Source organism: Nannospalax galili, unplaced genomic scaffold, assembly GCF_000622305.1.
Source record: "Nannospalax galili isolate Female #2095 unplaced genomic scaffold, S.galili_v1.0 scaffold402, whole genome shotgun sequence".
In the NCBI taxonomy this organism is placed as follows: domain Eukaryota; kingdom Metazoa; phylum Chordata; class Mammalia; order Rodentia; family Spalacidae; genus Nannospalax; species Nannospalax galili.
Window position 1 is genome coordinate 993,838 of NW_008348875.1, and position 12,714 is coordinate 1,006,551.

The window sequence follows — 12,714 nt, forward strand, 5'->3', positions numbered from 1 at the left end:
GGAAAGTTTCAAAGTGAAGACAAGGATGGAGAGACACTAATTATGAAAAATGATTTTTTTTAAAGAATCAAACTTCAGTGTTTATTTTAATTTTAGAAGTATTTGCAGTGGAAAAGGGGAACACGGACTCCAAGCTGTTCCAGACGAGTAAGAAAATGAGATAACTAAACCTGAGAAATTCAAACTCTAAAATAATTCAAGAATATAATAGAGAAACCAAGTAAAAGAACTGTTTAAAAACTTCACAGCTACTTCTATCAAGTAAGAAGAGGAAGTGTAAAAGAAATTTCCCTAGAAATTGATATGAAATTTTAAAACATCATAGTGAAAGATTAAAGTTTCTGGGCTCAGGCCTGGTATGCTGACACATGCCTTTAATCCCAGCACTTGCCAGGCAGAAGCAGTTAGATCTCTGTGAGGTGGAGATCAGCCTGGTTTTCATAAAAAGTACCAGGTTAGCTACAAGGGTACCCTATCTCAAAAAATTCTGCATGCTTATAAAGTATATTTGTTAGTTAAATCAAAATTGATAGCAAAACATAGTATCCGAAGGTATTGTACATATTTATGTTGCAGGAACTAAGAAGTTCTATACTTTTTGAAACTCAGAGAAGTTGTGTAGAACTAGGTGACACAGCCAGTAAGAACTAAGACACAAATGATACCCTCTGCACGTACCCACATTGGATCATACAGAGTGAAATATGTTGAAATGTATCCTGTAGAACACATTAAATAAATAGTGATACTTTATTCCTGTTCTGAGATTTAAAATATCTCACCGTACTTGGTTTTTATACATGTATCTTGAATGGAAGAGTTGGTTAAACTTTTCTTTGTTAGGAAGGAGTCTGAGGCTCAGAGACATTTAATGATTTCCTGATAAACTGATGGAGACTTGAAATAAGATCTTCTAAGTCCAAGTTCAGACTATCTGTAATCGAACAAGCCAGAGTGAAGATGTTTGTTTTCCTAATAAAAGTTAGTCTTGAAAGCTGTCTCTGCCTTTTAAAGTAATTAAGTTTATTTTTCTAGTAGGTCAATACACAAAGGAAGAAAAATGTATCAGTTTAAATTCAGAATCTTACATATACACATTCAATTAAATATGTTTTCTCAGATTACGAAATGTCACCTCTCCATCAGATTCCTAGATATAGAAAACTCAGAAATGTTTTGTTTAATGGCAGCACCTAGGCTTAAATAAGACCCTGGGTAGATCTTTCATTTCTTTTTATACCTCTTTCTTAAAAGGCATTTCTCTGTTATTTCCCCCAGCACAGTTGGAGAGTATATATCAAGTTTTTGCCAACCTTCCTTTGGAACAGAGGAATTGCTGAACAAATGGCAGGTTTATGTAAGAGGAAATCTCCATGGTTTAACGTGCTTTTGTTTCCTGTCAGTGTGTACCTTCTGTTTTTGTTCACGCATAATCATCTTGTAACTTGCACAGAAAGGCAGAAAAAAAAATGAGTCTGGGGAAATGGATGTTCAAGCCATTACTTACAGGCTGATTTTCCAATCTTGGCCTAAAAGGCTTTTCATGAGACCAGAGACTCCAGTAGCTAGGGCTGCTCTATGCAGAAGACTGGAAATAAAATAATGCAGTATAGGCCCCCATAAAATCAATACACTGTCAAGAGAACTTCATCATCACTTGAATGAGGTCTTCTCTCTAGAGAAAAGCCTTTCAGAGCACTAAGCACTTTCCACATACTAAAATTGTTTTATTTCTGTAATGAGCATATAATTATATGTTTTGTGTCTTCACTAGACTGAGAATTTGACAGGGTAGAGGCTGAATCTATTCATCAAAGTCCTGCTATGTGTTTTGTATTTTCTACAAATGTTTGTTGGGTGAATGGGTGAACCCTACACTTTGGAGCATGATATTTTCAAATTAGAATCCCAGAATCACAAACTCCATGCAACAAACCCCATTGACAACATGGTTTCATAGGTTAGGAGTATATTTGACTCATGAGAGAGAAGAAAAACAATGTCTCCATTGGGCAGCAGCCATTGATTTCCTTACAATGATTCTCACCTTAGAGGAAAGAACACATTTTTCTGTGGGTCAGAGAAGCTTATTTGTGAAATCAACCAGTCTTTTTTGAGCATCTGCAAAAGGGAATAGGACTGAATGGGGTAGAGCTGCAATAGAAAAGTGAAACCAATGTAATTCTTTGAGACACTAAGATCTACTTGAGAGACAAACGGGAAGAGCTAAAATCACTTCAAAGAAGATTGAAAGGAGGGGCACAGTGGTGGGAATATGTGAAAGGAAGAGGGAAATGGCAGAATGGACATGATGGCACAGACAAGCTGAGGCTTTGAACCACCCAGGAATATTACACTGAGATCAGGAGTAAAAGGGACGGACACTCCCTGAAGCATAAACAGGGCTGGAGAAAGACTGATTTTGTAAATGGTAAAACACAGATTAGTTGAAAATGGTTGAAGGCTGTTTTAAAGAAATATCAGAGGTCTTTACTCATTATATATTCCCGGCTGATTTGTGTGTGTGTGTGTGTGTGTGTGTGTGTGTGTGTGTGTGTGTTATGTGTTGTCATTGATTTTTTGAGATAAGGTCTTCCTATAGCCCCAGCTGGCCTAGAACATGATCAGACTAGTCTCCATCTCTCAGAGATCCACCTGTCTCTGTCTTCAGAGTGCTGAAATTAATGGCATGCCACCATACAGGGCTCCTGAGTGAATTTCATATTTGATGTAAATACAAGTAACCCTAAGCAGTAATTTTGATGATTTCATTATCCTAAGTTCAAGAGGGAGGTCTGGATTTAGCAACTCATGCCCAAAGAATAGAGTACAGAAAAGAATGTTATAGCAGAGAATCTTGGTCAAGAATAGTAGAGTTTTAGGGATGGAGAGATGCCTCAGTGGTTAAGAGCACTGGCTGCTCTTGCTGTTCAAACCAGGGTTTGAATACCAGCAACCACATGGCAGTTGACAACCTTCTGCAACTCTAGTTCCAGGGGATCCTATACTCCCTTTTGTCCTCTGCGCACAATACAACAGAGTGCATTTAGATATGTGCAGGCTTAACACCCATGCACATAAAACAGTCATAATAAAAAAGAGTATTAGAGTTTTAATGTCATCAATGATACCAGACTCCATGTAATTAGTAATGTTTGTTCCTGAGACCCACAAGTAATATATAATGAGGCAATATTAGAGGCCCCCAAATGAGAGACGGTCCACAAAATCCCTGATCATTACTTTACAAAATTCTCAAGATCAGGGGCTAGGAATGTGGTTCCATTGTTAAAGTGCTTGTCAGACAAGCATGAGAATCCAAGTCAGCAACCCAAGAACTTGTGGGAAAAAAAGCCAAGGGCAAGTATACTTGATATCTCAGCAATGGAAAGGAGGAGACACAAAGATCCTTATGGTTTGTACATGCACATGTACACAGACATATGTACCAACATACGCACATACACATTCACCCTTATATTATAAAACAGGAAAAACCAAGGAACTCTCAAAGAGCATAGGAGATGCAGTAATTGAAGGCAATGTGTAACTTTGTTGGGATCCTGCAACACTGAAAGGATGTAAGGGGGTGTGTTGGATAACTTTAGTGTCAACTTGACACACCTGGGTTGAGGGAGCCTCAATAGGGGAATTGCCTCCATAGGACTGGCCTGTGGTCATGTCTGTGGGGCACATCTTCTTGATTGTTGACTGTTGTGGCAGGGCCTAGCCCATTGTGGGTGGTGCCACCCCTGGGCAGGTGGGTCTGTGTTGCATAAGAAAGCAGACTGAGCAGGGGCCAGGAGAGCAAGCCAGTAAGCAGCATTCCTCTTTGGCCTGTGCTCCAGCTCCTGCCTCCATGTTCCTGCCTTGAGTTCCTACCTTGGGCTCCCTGATGAACTGTGACCTGGGAGATGTAAAGTGAATAAACCCTTTCCTCCCCAAGTTGGTATTGGTCAGAGTATTTTGTCAGAGCAATGGAGAAACAAACTAAGACAGGGGGTAAGTGATGAAATGTGAGTATAGTTCACTGCAATGCAATGATGTTGGTTTCTTCATTTTGATAAATGTTCCAAGGCAAAGTAAGACAAGATTTACAACAGAAGCTGCCTGTGCTTAGATGGATGTGATATGATATGATCACGTATGATGTGATGAAGGCTAGGACTATGTGATTTAACACTAATACTGTAACATCATTAGCAATAATAAGCTGTCACATCTCTGATGCACCTTTCTATGCAGATTCCCTAGCAGAGCAATTCTGTCCATGGTGCAAATCAAGCAACAGGGACAGAGCTGAACTGAACCTACACAGCTCCAAAACTGTCAGCATATGGGGTTCAAATCACAGCCTTGTGACCATGATACTATGTTATTATCTTCACCAAGACAGGCCAGTGTGTGTGTGTGTGTGTGTGTGTGTGTGTGTGTGTGTGTGTGTGTATGTTGTAACATGTACATGCTGCCTGTAGATGGGAGAAAAACAGAAAACATCAGAAGATGGGGCATAAATAATTTTGAGGTGGCCACCAAATTTTAGTTACAATGAAATTTCCCCTAAGTATTGAGGCCTTAAAGATAGCTCATGAGCAAAACTGCTGCTTCTTTGGCCTGTCAGATTTGCTTTTTTATTTCTCCTCTCTCCACTTATTTAAACCATCACTAATACTCTAATATGTTAGCGATAATTTCTCCTTAAAAATAAAGTTAGCCTAGCTATCACAGATTTGTGAATTTGCAAAATTATTGTGCTTAGGAGCCCCTAAACCACATCCAATTCTTTGTTTTCCTTTGATCCCATCTTCATGTATCTTAATGGTGACTCTGAGGCCATGTGGGCAAAAAAACTGATTACCATGCTTGTCTTCATACCTTTGTGTCATATTCTCTCTACTTTATCATGATTACAATAACTGCACCAGTAACCTTTTAATAAGGGAAGACACATTCATAGCACTGCCTTGGTGTAATTTAGAAACAGCATTAATAGAAAATGAAATTCCATATGTTGACAACCATTCTCTCCCCCTCTTCTGGATTCATTCACATTGCAGCAGCATAAATCAGAAATAAAGGCTGCTTGTGATTCCAACTTGCTTTTGAACAAAAATGTGTTCTTAAAGATGGACTCATTTTACCACCCTCTCAGAACAAGGATTCAAAGGAAGAATGACCCCCTCACCAGATATGTATGCATATGCAAAGGAAAAATGGATATTTAAAAACAGGTGAAGGAGTATTTGTCCTAAAATGTGGGCTCCCCTGTTGATGGGAACGCTGAGGAGCTATCCCAATGCTCTGCTGCCACCTTGGCAAACTGGAAGGATTTACAACGGAATTCTTCAGTTGGAGAGAGCTCTCTGGGCTGGTGGGCTCAGAGAGTCCTTTGGAATGGTTGCTAGGAGTCCCACTGGCTTGGGCATGTTATAAACACGCTTTGCTTTCTCTTTTAAAATAAACGAGTTTCAGCAAGGTTCACTCTCTAACAGCTTCCTGCTTTAGAGCAGAAAACCTGATGGTGTCCTTGTGCGGATGATGTCCTTGTGAGGTTGGACTCTGAGTGCCTTCTGGGCTCTTTTGGGTGTGCCAGTGACAGCAAAGGCCCTTTGTGGACATTTTTCTCATGACTAAGTTTCCTTTCCGGGTCAAGCAGATTGGATCGCTTAGCATTCCAGCTAAGTCCTTGGAAGCGCAAACACGTACGCAAAGCTCTTTACTAAATGCCATGTGGAGTGTATTCTTTGATTAACCTGTTCCAAAGGAGCTGGGAAAACATTATTGGTGAAAACACCTTTAAAACTGACCTGTTGTTTAAGTATCGGAACTTCCTTTTTGCATCGTCATTTTTGTCTGGTTCCCCCCCCCCCCCTGTTTATTCCATCCTGAGGTCTCTCCCTCAATCCACCCTATTCCCTAATTTCTCCATTCAAAAGGTAAATTCGTTCATCTTCTGTCCTCTTCCCAACCTTCGGGTTTCCTTAGTCTTCCTTATTTGATTATGTGCCATTTGGCTTACTCTGGCCTGGTTTTGTTTAAATTTGTCACGAGTGGGTGGGTACCCTCCTGGATTCCTCTTGAGCAGGCGTTACAGTTCAGAGCTAGACCTAGAATCAGCGACGATTTCCAAATCTTCAAAGCACAGCTAGGAAAGGAAATAATAGGAAGGGAGGGGGGCACAGAAGTAAAGGAATAAAAACCAACTTTGTGGGCAACTTCAATAAATCCGGTAACTGGAGGCAAAAAATAGATTCTGAGGGCTGGGTCTGGTCCGGATGAAATGCTAGGCTCCTTCCCATCCCAGAGTCTGGCACTGGAAGCGCGCCGCTGGCACCTTGCCACGCGAGCGCCCCTAGACAGCCACACGCCCACTGGAAACGCACGTGAACACGGCTCTTGCCTGGAGAGCCGCCGCCTGCGGTTTCCCTGCGCATTCTAGCATCTCTACAGAGCATAGGGCTCACACAGGGTTAAGTCAGTTCCCTCCCCGGTAGGAGGGAAAGGAGGGGGGAAGGGGAAAGACGCTAACAGTCTCAGGCTGGGTACCTGGTAGTTGGTTGTACGTTTGAAACCTGTCGCCGTCGCTTATGAGTTTGGCGTCATCCATTGTCACGGCGGAGGAATGCGCGCTGGGAGATAACATCAAGTGCCCTCAGCCTCGCCCACGCGTGGAGCCTTCTCTGCTTCCAGGTGCGCTTCTTTCTGAACCTCCTTCCCCGGTTTCCCGCAGCAGCCAGGCAGTTCCTCAGAGCCCATCGCCCTGTCCACCAAACCTCAGGACCTGGCAGTTCTCAACGATGGGCAGGAGGGAGCTCAGCATCGACCCTTAAAACAATACCATGCCCGGGGAGTCCCTGTGCTGTCGCGCCAGCTTCTTCCCTTTCCACCTCCCCGACCCCGTCGAATTCGGATGAGACTATTTCCAGGAGACGCGGCCGCCAGGTAAAGGGACTTCGGTGCCAGGTGAAGTTTCTGTCCATCGTCCTAGCTTTCGCTACGCGGACACCACGCTGTTTGGGGAAGATTTCCTTTTTCCCTTTTTGAACAAGTGCAGGGTAGTCATCCGGTGGGTGTTCTAGATTTTGTCTTTTTACCCCTTAAGAAAATAGGCTTCCAGTTCCACCCGTACTTTTGGGACTTACATGCTCAGTTCGAAGCCATCCCTTCTAGAGAGTTTTGAGACTGAGTTTGGGGTCAGAACGTTATTTTGCTTGCCTGACAGAAACATCGATTCCAAATGGAGTTTTTCAAATTCCCTATGTTCGGAGAGGTCCAACCTCTCATTTCTCTAGAATAAACGTCTTAACTTCCACACCGAGTAATCTCCCCTATGCATCCATGCATACAGCAGCTTAATTACCAAGGGGTTGCAACTAAAGCCTCCACCAGCCTCACGACAGCACTCTAGGATCAATTAACAGCTAAGATGTGGATGCTAGTTCATTTTCTTTCCAACTGAGTGCCTTTTCTAAACCAAGAGTCCCTCTCCTGCCCTGCTAGTGCCCCTCGGGCTGGCCACTGAGCTATGGCCTTCGCGGTTTCCGGATGCACCCGCAGGGATGGCGAAATCCCTGGGATGACCAGAGGCTGAACTGGGATCACTTTCTCTGTGCCGCGTGCGCAGGATGCCGAGATGGGTAGATCAACGCCCCCAGGCGCTGAATGGCAGGACTAGCAAAAAGCCGGTGGGGCCAGAACCGGACCCAGACAGCTGCCACCGAATTCCCACTGGTTTCGGGGCCTCCGGGATAGATTCCTCCGCTGCACTGGCCAGTCCCGGGCTCTTCCCAGCGCTGTCAGTGCCGGCAGGGCCACTTCTGTTTCGTAATCTCCCCTAAGATCAAAGAGCAGAGTTAAAATCACCTCACTAAAAAGGGAAAGGAGGCCACCAGAAGAGGTTGTCATGTGGGGGCCGCTGGTCTCACCCTTGTCGCCTGGCAAAGCCCTTGGCTAAGGAGGGGCTCCGGGAAGGGGCATTTACTACTGAAAGCGACAACCAGGGCTGCCGTTACCGTAGCTACCAAGGCTAGCATCATCTGTTCCCTTTGGGTTGGAGTTCCCATTCGAGCCCCCGCCTCCTTTGAGTATTGTTAGTTACAGTTTGGCGAGAAGTCAGACTATGTATAAGCCAACATGTTCTTTTAGTTACCTGGGAAGAGTGGCAGGCTCTCAGGAACGCGAGCGGTCTGTCTATGTGTATGCTTGTGTGAAAGTCTGCGTCTCGGTGCCTTTGGGTGGATCCATGTGTGGCTAGGGAGACAAATCCGGCATTTCTCCAAGTCCTCTTACCAGGACTTAGGCGCTCACCATGAAGGTACTAGACACAACAGCAATGCGAAGGAAATAAAAACAATTGGGGATGTGGTGCCAAGTGACTCAGACTTTGAACTGAGGACTGGGAGTGCGGTCCTGCCTGGGGCTCCTCCGGAAATCATCTCCGGGCAGTCACAGACAACGCCCTTGCCAGTCTCCTGCCCAAAGAGCTGAGCTGATCCCTAGGGTGTTGGTCCAGGGCTAGCTTTAAACTTGCAAATGCTTCTCCCTCGCCCCTACCCACGGAGCCCAACGCTTGGCGCGGGCTCGTTCTCCCTCTTCTGTTCATAGTCTGCCTGTCTCCAGACTTCTTAAAACAAGACGGCAAGTTACCAGAGGCATGAGGGACATCTATGAAAGGAGGAGCAAACCAGCCCCATCCCTCACCAAAAGAAAAAAGAGACTTGCGTCTGATTTCTTAGATTACTCTTTCACCTCTGTAGAGAGATTTCGAAGAGGGACTGGTGTACCAGTGGGAGTTCCTTTACCTAGGCTGTTTCGACTTTGTTGGTTGTCTACTGCAATTTTGAGGACCACTCATCTACTGAACATCCGTTTATCTAGAGCAGCCAGGGTGATAGGAGAAAATGGAGGTGTTTAAAGACGATTTCAAACTCTAATTTCGTCAATTAAAGTTTATGGAAGAAGTTCCTGAAGAAGAGACCTTTGATAGTCTGGAGTGGGGGCGGGGTGCAGGGAGGGAGGAGGGGACACGTCCCCAAGGTTGCCTGAGCGTGAAATAACGCCATTTTGATGGAAAGACTTTTTTTTTTTTTTTTTTTTAACCTTGTAATCTGACGTTTCGATCATTTCTGAGTCTAAGTAATAGATCCTCGCCCGTGGAAGTACATCGGGCAGACCAGGGGGAAATCGCCTTTCACGGTTCAAATGGTGCCTTATTCCCAAGAGCTCCGGGTAAGGGAAGGCGCCAAACTTCAGGGAGGGACCAGCGTCCCACAGTGTCAAGGTGGCATTCCGGTGTTAGCCCGGTGCTGTGTAACTCTCCCCGTCTCCCCGGGGAGGACAGGGTTAAAAACCCAGTCTGACTTTGCCTCTTGGAAAGCTTAGGGTTGCAGCCGCTCCTCCCAAGCATTCTTTAAACCAGAAAAGTGGGAGGGACTCCGCCCGGGAGGGAGAAAAGGAGGGAGGGAGAGAAAGAGGGCTCCAGGAGGGGTGCGCGCCAGAGCGCGGGGGACCGAGGGAGAGGAGGAGCGCGGGAGGGGCGGCGGCGATCCCGCGAATTCATTACTGTAAACATCTACCCCGGAGGGGGTGTCAGGAGGGGTGGGGGTGGGGACCTCCCCGCCTACATTAGCCCCACCGCATCCGATCCAGGCAGCAGTGTGGCTGGAGCAGCCTCCGCACCCACGCCCGGCGGACGCCGCTCTCGGAGCGCGCCCCCCTCCAGGCCCGGCGCCTCCCGCGCCGCCCCGCAAGCCGGGCTCAGCCGGGTCTGCATACACGGTGCCTCTTGCGGGTGCTGCTCTCCATCCCACCCGCGCGGTCCTCGGTCTCTCCTGGGCTCCGCGGGGCAGCTCGCCACCGCCTTCCCAGCTCGCCCTACTTCTTTCGGGGTTGGAAGTGGAGAGGGGGAGAAAGAGGAAGAGAAGAGACGGGAGCTGCGGCGGCCCGAGCCCGGGGAAAGTGGCATGCCCGAGCCTTGGAGGCGGAGGTGGAGGAGGACGGGGGAAGACGATGCCGCGGCTCCGTAGGGGACGTAGGCGACTGCGAGCGAGGCGAGCTGGGTGCTCGGGCACCCGTAAGCTGCCGGGAGACGCGCGCCGCTCAGGGGCTCCGGCCTCCGCTCCCCGGTGCCCCGGCGCTGCAGGCGACAGGGCTCGGCTCCAGCAGCCACCGCCGCCGGCACCCGGAGGACCCAGCAAAAGTTTGGATCTGGGGGAGGGCGCTGCGCTGAGTGGGATTTACCACCTGGGCTGGAAGGAGACCTCTGGAGAACCTTCGCAGGTAAATGCGCACCCCCAACCTTCTCCCGCTATGTCGCCCCCGCCCCCACCTCCGCCTCCCACCTCCGCTGGGCTTCTGCCTCCACTGAGAACCTTTGGTAGGGGTGGGTAGGTTTAACTGAAGTGAGAGGGAGGCCAAGTTCAAGATCCTTGGGATGCTGAGTACTGAACACTGGTAGATCGAGAGCCATGTTAGCCGGCCGGGAAAGGCGGGGAGGGGGGGGAGCGGGTCGGGGGTGGCTTGGCATTTCTCTGTGCCAGATAAGCAGCTGTGCGGGAGGCGAATCCCCCTAGGAGTGGCCGAGAACCCTGGGCCCCAGCTGGTGCCTGACTTTGTATAGCTCTTTGGAAATTTAGAATGTGCATTAAGGGACTTTCGAACATGCGTGAACCCAGAAAAATGTCTGATGGATTTCATTCACCCTCTCATCCCCTTTCCCCTGTTTTTATCTTTAAAAAAGATTTGAGCCCACTCTCACTTGCCTGCTTCTTTTAGCTCGCTTGGGATCTCAAATTTGGAGACGGGTGCAAATATTGCAAGCCAAGTGGAAAAACGTATCTTCCCCCTTTGACAAACCCGGAGTCCTTCCTCCTTTCCTTCATCTTCTGGCGTCATAAAATGAGAACTTTAGAAGTCACATTTTGATTGACGAAGTGAATTTGCTGTGTGTGTGTGTGTGTGTGTGTGTGTGTGTGTGTGTCTGCAGGGGCTAGGTGATGTTGCATGGGGCCCCCTTTTTCTCTGTGGCAGTGGTGCGGGGGAAATGAGGGCGCCTCATGTAGGTACTGGGGTAAAAGAGAGAAGAGGATCACGTTTCTGTACAGCAACCGTTTTTTCGGCTAATAAAATAGCTAGTACTTCTAGAGCAAAAAAGATTTCAGCTCTAACTCCCCACCACCCCCTTTAAGCTTCTGTAGAGTTTTGAAGCAGCTCGGGTGGGGGGGGGTTGCTATCGTCTTTTTCATTGTGATAATTATTAATTCTCCTGAAAACTCCTAGTGCCTTCTTTTCTGAATGGAAATCAGTCTCCAAGAGCTTTTGATTAATTCTAATGGAGGGAATCTCCTGTAAAGCTTACAGTAAGCTAATCAAGTAAGTGCAAAGCAAAAATCCATGTAAATGCTCACGCAGGAGTGCAAGGTGCTGATTAGATTTTTTTACATGCTGCATTTGCTATGCAAAGCCTGGTCTAAATGGGAGCTATTGCTTCCCATTCAGCTGGGAGGCTATTTAATCACACAGGGTTTTAGGGAGCTTTGGAGCAGGTCCACTAGCTCACATGCTCATTGCTAAATTTATTATGTCAAACTTCCCCCAGCCAAAAGCTAATATGAAGGATGGCTTCCATATTAGAGTGAGATCCACTGTAGTCCTACCTGGTATGACCTTATTAAATCTCCAAAGAAGGACCCCCCAAACATTCTGAGATGAATAGAATGCAGGGGTTGGCATTTAGCCAGGGTTATATTTGATTGTTGCAATATGAATATAAAATTTCAGGTCAGCATCTGAAATGTTAGAACTGGATTATGTTTTTAAATCACTGAGGAACATTTACCAGATACATATGGCTTGGCGAGCCACCATATTAAAAGAGAATTAATCTTTGGGGAATACGCACAACAAAAAAAGTTGCTTATTTTAACTTGGCGTTATTGCTCCTAAACATACAACTTTTCTTTCCCCCTTCTCTAAAATCCCAGAGGAAATCAAAACAGGATAGGGTTAACATATTTAAGGATCTTTAACAATCACTATTGACAGGGCAGCCCCACACTGTCACTTTGAATTGCAAATAGCTGTGACTGGAAGAGGTTAGAAGATGAGATTTCAAACATTATTGCATGTCTCTGCTAGTAGTGACATGAAATTGTAAAAAGAATTGAACTAGCCATACAGTAGTAGAATGTATCATAGACCTTGCATGGAAGGAATACAGTTTTTTGTTTGTTTGTTTGTTTTAAACGCCCATGTCTTTACACGTTGGTAGTTTCATTGCAGTTTTAGAAATTCCAAATGATTCTTTTAAGGGAAGAAAATAGATTCCTAAGTGACTCCACACTGGGCTCCTACAGGGTCCCCAGAGCAGTCATGATTTTTCCTGCATGCTAGGTTTCAGATGAGGTGATTTTATTCTAGTTTGACTTTGACTGCTGAATCTGATTTGATCCTTCTCTGATGCTGGTAACATTGATATTCTTCCCTTCTGAAGAGTTTGACTTAGGATTTAGACCAACCTCCCCAAAGCTACCCTTAAGTTTCCCTTTTTGAAGCTATGGTTTCAGGTGTGTCCATATGCAGAAGTCTTACTCTGTAAAGACTCCCTTGGAACATCTAATCTAGCTTGATTCTTGCTCTGTACTCTTTCGCTGTATGAGGAAGAATTGCTGCTTCTGTGATCAGCAGTGTCTGAAGTTAAAAAAAAAAAAAAAACTG

At 46.0% G+C, this 12,714-nt stretch overlaps 1 protein-coding gene across 5 annotated transcripts in view; it reads left to right on the forward strand.

Annotated features, from left to right (window-relative positions):
- Window positions 1–5,920: 5,920 nt before the first annotated feature.
- Flrt2 (fibronectin leucine rich transmembrane protein 2) overlaps window positions 5,921–12,714 on the forward strand; it is a 95,746-nt gene continuing 88,952 nt past the window's right edge. Inside the window, exon 1 of one of the 5 annotated variants that reach the window (XM_029569870.1) lies at window positions 5,921–6,963. The gene's annotated coding sequence lies outside the window, so the exon portion shown is untranslated. Of the gene's footprint in view, window positions 6,964–10,145; window positions 10,279–12,714 lie in introns of those variants that run through there. The other 4 variants (XM_008846127.3, XM_029569871.1, XM_017801361.2 and 1 more) reach the window with 4 other exon arrangements.